Raw genomic sequence first — 7,016 nt, 5'->3', positions numbered from 1 at the left:
TCTCTACCTGAATCCGTCTGCACAGGGAAAGGCTGGTGGGGTGGGTGGGCGGGCAGAATGGCTCATCGGGAAAACAGTTTTAGGGAGTTTTAGGGATTGTTCTCCTCGGTAAGAACTACTTCAGAGGGGAGTGATGTGCCCGAAGGAGACCAGTTAGAATACTGTCTCCCAAACTTGCTCGCTCTGAAACCTAATTTGATGATTCTTCATCTTTAAAATGGAGACACTCTTCCTCACCCCCAAGGTTGTTATGGGCATGAGACAGATGACCCAGAGCAACCGACAGAGTGGCTGTGGTTGGTGGTGGTGCTGCCCAAACGCATCCGATTCTTAGACACCTGGCTTTTCTCAGAGAGCAGAACACCACGTGCCTTCAATAAATATCTCAGGGAAGCTGAATTATTCATTTATTATATACTTGGGTTTACAAGGAAGGAAATCGGTTCCTTTAAAGCAGGACCATCGATTGGCTTAAGTAGCAGAAACAGCACTCCCTCGTCCTCACTTACAGGCCTGGACCGGGTTCAGGTGCCCAGTGGCACATTATAGGTGGACCTTCCGACCTGCAGACAAATGTAAGAGTCAAAGATCAATTAGATCATCTCAACGCGTGAGTGGCAGGGAAATATTTTAGCTACAACATTGATTTTGGCTCTGAAGTGCAAGTTCATGTACTCACAGTCAGCCGCATCTCCTGGCTTGCCTCTCAGCCCGGGGGGGGGGGGGATTGGTGGAAGGCACACAAACCCAAGGATGAGAAAAGAGGAGAAACAAGTATTTATGAAGCACCTCTTTCCACCAGGCCCTCCACCTGGCTACTGCACACTAGTAGCTCAACTAGTGTCTTGTCATCTCTAGGAGGTTAAGCTCCTTGCTCCTTGTCTCCAGGTAATACTACTGGTCAGTGGCAGGGGTCACTAGCACCAGGATGTGTCCCAAAGACCAGTGTTCTTTGTCGCCCCCAGCCTGACCATTCATTTAGTGACAGTCAACAAACATCCATTGTTCTTTTTCCATGTACCAGGCACCTGGGATGCAAGGACACTTCAGGTAAGTTCTCTGCCCCCAAGGAGCTCACAGCCTGGGGAGACAGACAGACAGACAGACAGACAAGTGAACCTACAGAACCTGGGATGGACAGGGTGGCATCAGAGGGTGATTTAGTGTAAATCTTAAGCTTCAGGATGCCTCCTCATTTGTATATGTCCTTTCTAGATAAATCTCTACTTTTTTAAAAAATATATATATATTTTATTGATTTTTTTACAGAGAGGAGGGGAGAGGGATAGAGTTAGAAACATCGATGAGAGAGAAACATCGATCAGCTGCCTCCTGCACACTCCCTACTGGGGATGTGCCTGCAACCAAGGTACATGCCCTTGACTGGAATCGAACCTGGGACCCTTCAGTTCGCAGGCTGACGCTCTATCCACTAAGCCAAACTGGTTAGGGCAAATCTCTACTTTTATACCTAAATCTGTATTTGTAATTTTGTATTCTTTTTCTTAAAGAGTGCCCCTCAGATTGTCTGAACCTCAGGACCCAGCAAGCCTGGATTCAGCCTGCAGCAGGATACACACACTGTGGATGTGCAGATACAACATCTGTGTCAGCCGCGAAGGCTTTGAGTAAGTGCGCTTGGCATGAGTCGTAAGCAAGAGAAGGATGTTCGCCTCTCAGAGAAGTGGAGTGTGGGGGCTGGAGTGGGCAAAGAGAACAGGATGCATGAAGGCTGGGGTAGAGGGGGGTTAAAATACCTCAACTTATTCAGGAAGCTCAAGAATGCCATAGAGCTGGGTGGTTGGCCAAAATGGTGTATCTGCTGTGGGGGTAGCCAGTAGGAGATGGGGTGCTGGTGAGGGAGGGGCAGGAGAGCTGTTAGAGCCGGGGTGGGAAGAGATGTTTGTGCTGAGTTCTACAGAATTTCAACTTTTATCCTTCATGCTAGAAGGAATAATGGAAGGATTTGTAGGGTGCCTTTTTAGGGTTATATTTTAGAAGTATCCCCCTGGCAGTAGGGTGGAGGATCACCTGGAATCAGGGTGACCCACACTCTCTAGTTTATCCAGCACTGTCCTGTTTTTAGCACTGAGAGTTCGTGTCCAGGAAAACTCCTTAGTCCCACGGGACCCTGCAGGAGGGTGGGCCCAGAGCCAAGAGAATCACCTGGGACTTTGTCTCAGTAATCTCCCCCAAACTTCAGACTCTGTGATCCAGCTATCCACCCGGCAGCCCTACTTTGATGTTGAATTGTCATCTCAAAATCAATATATTGCCCTGACTGGTTTGGCTCAGTGGATAGAGCGTCGGCCTGCGGACTCAAGGGCCCCAGGTTCTATTCCGGTCAGGGGCATATACCTTGGTTGCAGGCACATCCCCAGTAGGGAGTGTGCAGGAGGCAGCTGATCGATGTTTCTCTCTCATCGATGTTTCTAACTCTCTATGCCTCTCCCTTCCTCTCTGTAAAAAATCAATAAAATATATTTTTAAAAATCAACATATTTAAAACCTCAGGGCCTTTGCACCTGCTATTCCCTCTGTTACAAATGCTGTTCCCCAGGATAGCCTCATGGTTCACGGCTTCACCTCCTTCAGATTTTTATTCCAGTCTCACCTTCTCCTCGAGCTTCTTCCTGAAACCCTCTTGATAATTGCAACCCCTACTCCAGATGCTCCTTATCCCTGTCCTTGCTTTGGTTTGGTTCTCAGTGCTGACCGCCCTCCAACATACTTCATGTTTATATGTGTGTGTGTTCAGTTTTCCCACTTAGAAAGAACCATCACGGGGGCAGGACTTCTTGTTTGTGTCTTTCGCTGTGTCGAGGACAGTGTCTGGCAGGGAGCACACACTGTTTTCCTGAATGAATCCAGCCGTCCTGGATCCCTCTTTATTCCCTCACACCCCACCTCCAATTCATCTGCACTTTCTGTGGGTTCTCTGTTCAAAATGGATCCAGAAGAGGACCAGTTCTTACCACCTCCACCCTCACCACCCCGCTCCAAGCCACAGCATCGCTCACCTTATGCTCACAGAGCGTCTCCTCCTGGGCTTCCTGTCTCCACTCGTGCCTCTGGCCAGTCTCTTCTCAAAACAGCACCAGGGGACCCTGTTAAAATAGAAGTCACATCACGTCACTCTTCTGCTCACTTCCTCCACTGACTTTCTATCTCGTGCAAGTTCTTACAAGTCCCATCCTGATTTCCCCCCTTCCCTCCCTTCTTCTCTCCCCACCCCTTTACAGGCTCACTTCAGACTCAGATGGCATCTTCAGCTGCTTCCAGACTCACATTTGCTCAGCCCACTCCATCCGCACAGGCTTCCTTTGTGTGCTAGAAGCATGCGAGGCACTTTTCTGCCTCAGGGCCTTTGCCATTTCCCTCTGCCTGCACTACTCTCTTCTGTAGGCATTACCTGCTCTCTCACTTCCTTCAGCTCTCAACTCAAATGTCTCCTACCAGAGCCTTCTCGCCCACACCCAAAGGAAAGAACAAACCCTCCTTCACATGCTGAAGGGCCTTTATTTTCTCCTTTAGACACCTCGTGAGTCACATATGGAGAATCATCTATTGCTTCTCCCCCTACCCCCCCACGCCACACACACCTGAGTGTAAACTCCATAGAGCAGGGACTTTGTCGGTGAAGTACCTTCAGTGACTGGAACAGTACCTGGCACAGTATAGCTATGCAATGAATATTTGTGGAATGAAAAAATGTGGAATGAAGCATCCAACATCTATGCAAGAAATGGAATGATGAGAATCTGAACTAAGGAGGGAGCAGAAATAAGACCGAATAAGGAGGTACAGGCTTCAGGGCTTGTTGGAAACAAACAAACAACAACAAAAAAACAACACCAGAGCCCAGGACCATTATGAATAAAATAATAAAAATAAATTAATCTAACATTGATAAAGAGCTTTATTTTCTTTTTTAATAGAGCCAACATCTTTATGAACCAAATTTCTTTCCCTCTTAGAAAAGGAGGAAATGTGTGTACTTGTCATCTGGAAAGAACTAATTGCCTTCCTCACTGGTGAAGCATAACTTCAGAAAAATAGATCCTTTCCCTTCTCTTGTCTCCCCTGCTACTGTCTTTGGAAATTATTCTCCTTTGGGGAATGGAGGGTTTTGCTGCTCAAGCTTTCTTCCCGACCTCAAGAAGCCAATCGCTTGAAAGTTCTTTGTGGGAAGCCTGCGGCTGCTGGAATGTGCTGGAGAACATGGCTGCTTTCACAACCTTGGTTTTGTGTTTGTAATTCATGAAAGTTTTTGTTTTAATATTCACCACCTCCCACTTCTCCCTGCTTGGGCTTCCCTGTGCTTTCCTCACTGTCTCCTTCCCAATGTTCACATGGATGACACACACATCATCTCACTTCATCCTCATGGCTGTCCTGTGAGGTGCTATTTTATTTCCATTTACACATGGGGAAACTGAGGCTTATAGATGGAGTGGTATAGTGGGATCTGTCAGGACCCCCTCCCATGTCCCTCAGGGCCTCCTGGTGTCCCTGGGCACTGACTTCTTAATGCCAGGGTCTGTGTCTGTCTGCCCAAGGGCATTCCCTGGCCACTGGAGTGGGCCAGAGTGCTGGGGAAGTATGCCCATCCCCACCCAGAAGCCTTTAACCAGTGACTAATGGAGTTTAACCAGCTCACGTGTTCCTTGGGTGGGAGAGAACTGAGATGCATTTTCTATGCTGGCTCCCAGAGACTTCTAGTAGGATTGTGCTCCAGTGGCCCACAGGTATCTGGCTTGAAAATGTACCTTTTATTGGCTTCCTCCACTTCCCTCTCTTACTTTCCCTACTGATGTTTCCTGAAGTCACTTCCTAAATAAATACTTGTGCTGGAACCCTTGAGGGTCTGCTTCTAGATAAACAGAAGATAAGTCCTTGGCTAAGATTGTGTAGCCTCCAGGGGGCAGAGCTGAGCTGCAGACTCAAGTTGAGTGATTTGATTCCACAGCTTGAGAGTTTAATCACAATCTCTTCTTATATTTATTAATTAATTTTTAATTCCACCCCATGTAATGGTGATATCTTTTCTTCTAATATGTCCAATCACAGAAAACTATGGGTTTACTTAAAAAAAATTAAACTGATAAATCAATTGAATAATGCTAGAAATTTCTTCATATTGAAAATTTAGTTTATAATGACAAACTTATTTTAGTTATGAAAGGACGAATTCCCACAAGGCCATAACCCAGCACTTAGGGGGACACCGTATGATAGCAGTGATGACAGGAAGAAGAGCCAGGTGGATTGGTGATGAGTTAGGGATTCTTCGTAAAGTTAAAAATGAATTTACTGGAAGGTCTTGGTTAGCTGATGGAATTGAGAGAAAAGCTGGGCAGTCAAGTCCCAGAAAGAACAGAAACCAGGGCAGCTTTGGGGAAACAGGGACCAGAAACTACCGGACAATCTTTTCAGGGCACCATAGTCAGGTCAATTACGCTTCAATCACCCTCCATCCCGGTGAAAAATCTATTCCAGGCACAGACCCTGTGACTGGCTGGGCTGGGAGAAGGGGAGGAAGAGCACTGTGATTGACACAAACAATGCTATTCTCCACTCCTTTCCTCCCAAAATTGCCTTGCTGATTCTAGAAAAGGAGGAGTAGGATTCTCCGTAGTCAAACTCACAAATGCTCTCAAGAAAGAGGAAAGACAATGTGTGTTGAGTAAAGGCGAGAGAAGGGGGAAATGCCTTGGCATCTGTAAAGGAAGACAATTCTGGGCACTACAGGGGCCATGCAGTGTGAATGTTCCCTTCTGATGTAACCTCCTACTTTTCTCCCTTTTGTTCTTTTCGCTCCAGACACACTGGCATTCTGGTGTTCCTCCATCACCCCAGGTACATTCCTGCCTCAGCTGGAAACTCTCATTGGAACCCACTGTACCTCCCCCATAGTGTGGTCGGTGAGTTTATGCCACACCTATAAATAGTTCTAACAGAGTGGGCTCAGTCACGATCAATAAATCATTTTGTGAGCTGACAGATACTTCTCCTAAGAAGGCATACAAAAGGCCAACAGATATGAAAAGTTGCTCCATTGCACTAGCTATTAGAGACATGCAAATCAAAACTACAATGGGATTCCACCTCACATCTGTTAGGATGGCTATTTCAACAAGACAAGTAATAACAAGTGTTGGAGAGGTTGTGGAGGAAAAGAAACCCTCATTCACTGGTGGTGGGAATAAAAACTGGCATAGTCACTGTGGAAGACAGTATGGAGGCTCCTCAAAAGACTCTCAAATGCCTCTGCTGGCAAAACTCTGAGAATGCCATTCCTGGGGCTGCAGGACCGGAGGACTTGGGTTCGAGAGAGAGAGAGAGAGAGAGAGAGAGAGAGAGAGAGAGAGCGCTCCAAGTTGCAAATCCGTAAACAGCATCTCGCAGGGTCTGTAGGAGGGATGCAGTGCGTCCTTCTGTAATCAGTGGATGAGGACCAGAGTTCAGGGAGGGCTGTCATTGGAGCGCCTGCGGGAGGAAAGATGAAGACTCTTTAACAAGGTGTCTGTGGTGACAAGGGCAATGCAAGGCTCACGGATGAGGATTTGGACAAAACCTCCCCCAGGAAGTTCTCTTACCACATACTTAGGAGGAAGGCTGGAAACTCTTATTGGAACCCACTGTACATCCTCCCAAGTGTGGTCGGTGAGTTTATGCCACAACTATAAATAGTCCTCCTACCAGAGTGGGCTCAGTCACACTCAATAAATCATTTTGTGAACAGCACAATTCCTGAGCTCACAAGCTCTTCATTTTTGTTGATCCTGGATTCTGACCTAGAGGAACCCGAGTGAGGATGAGAGTCAAGGTTCTCCACGTGAGCAAAGTAAGGCCGCCAGCCCCCTCCCAGGATTCTAGCTCGGAGGCCTAATCCTACCTATGTTATGTAAGCAGGACTAGCTTGGATCCAGCTGTTTTCCTTTGCATCTCTCTGCTCCCTAAGAAAATCTGTCCCAACGGCCTGATGTTTCTGACCCAGCTCACATGTTTTGAAT

At 47.0% G+C, this 7,016-nt stretch overlaps 1 long non-coding RNA gene across 1 annotated transcript; it reads right to left on the bottom strand.

Annotated features, from left to right (window-relative positions):
• Positions 1 to 407: 407 nt before the first annotated feature.
• LOC111824968 lies at positions 408 to 3,689 on the bottom strand. The gene is made up of 3 exons (XR_002828050.1): positions 3,603 to 3,689; positions 3,021 to 3,107; positions 408 to 563 (listed from the first exon to the last, which is right to left on the bottom strand). It is a non-coding gene; the product is annotated as an uncharacterized LOC111824968 (long non-coding RNA).
• Between the last annotated feature and the right edge of the window lie 3,327 nt (positions 3,690 to 7,016).

This window comes from Myotis lucifugus, unplaced genomic scaffold (genome assembly GCF_000147115.1).
Source record: "Myotis lucifugus unplaced genomic scaffold, Myoluc2.0 scaffold_10, whole genome shotgun sequence".
Taxonomy (NCBI): Eukaryota; Metazoa; Chordata; class Mammalia; order Chiroptera; family Vespertilionidae; genus Myotis; species Myotis lucifugus.
Note: the sequence above shows the minus strand (reverse complement) of the source record. Positions and strands in the feature narration are given on the sequence as shown.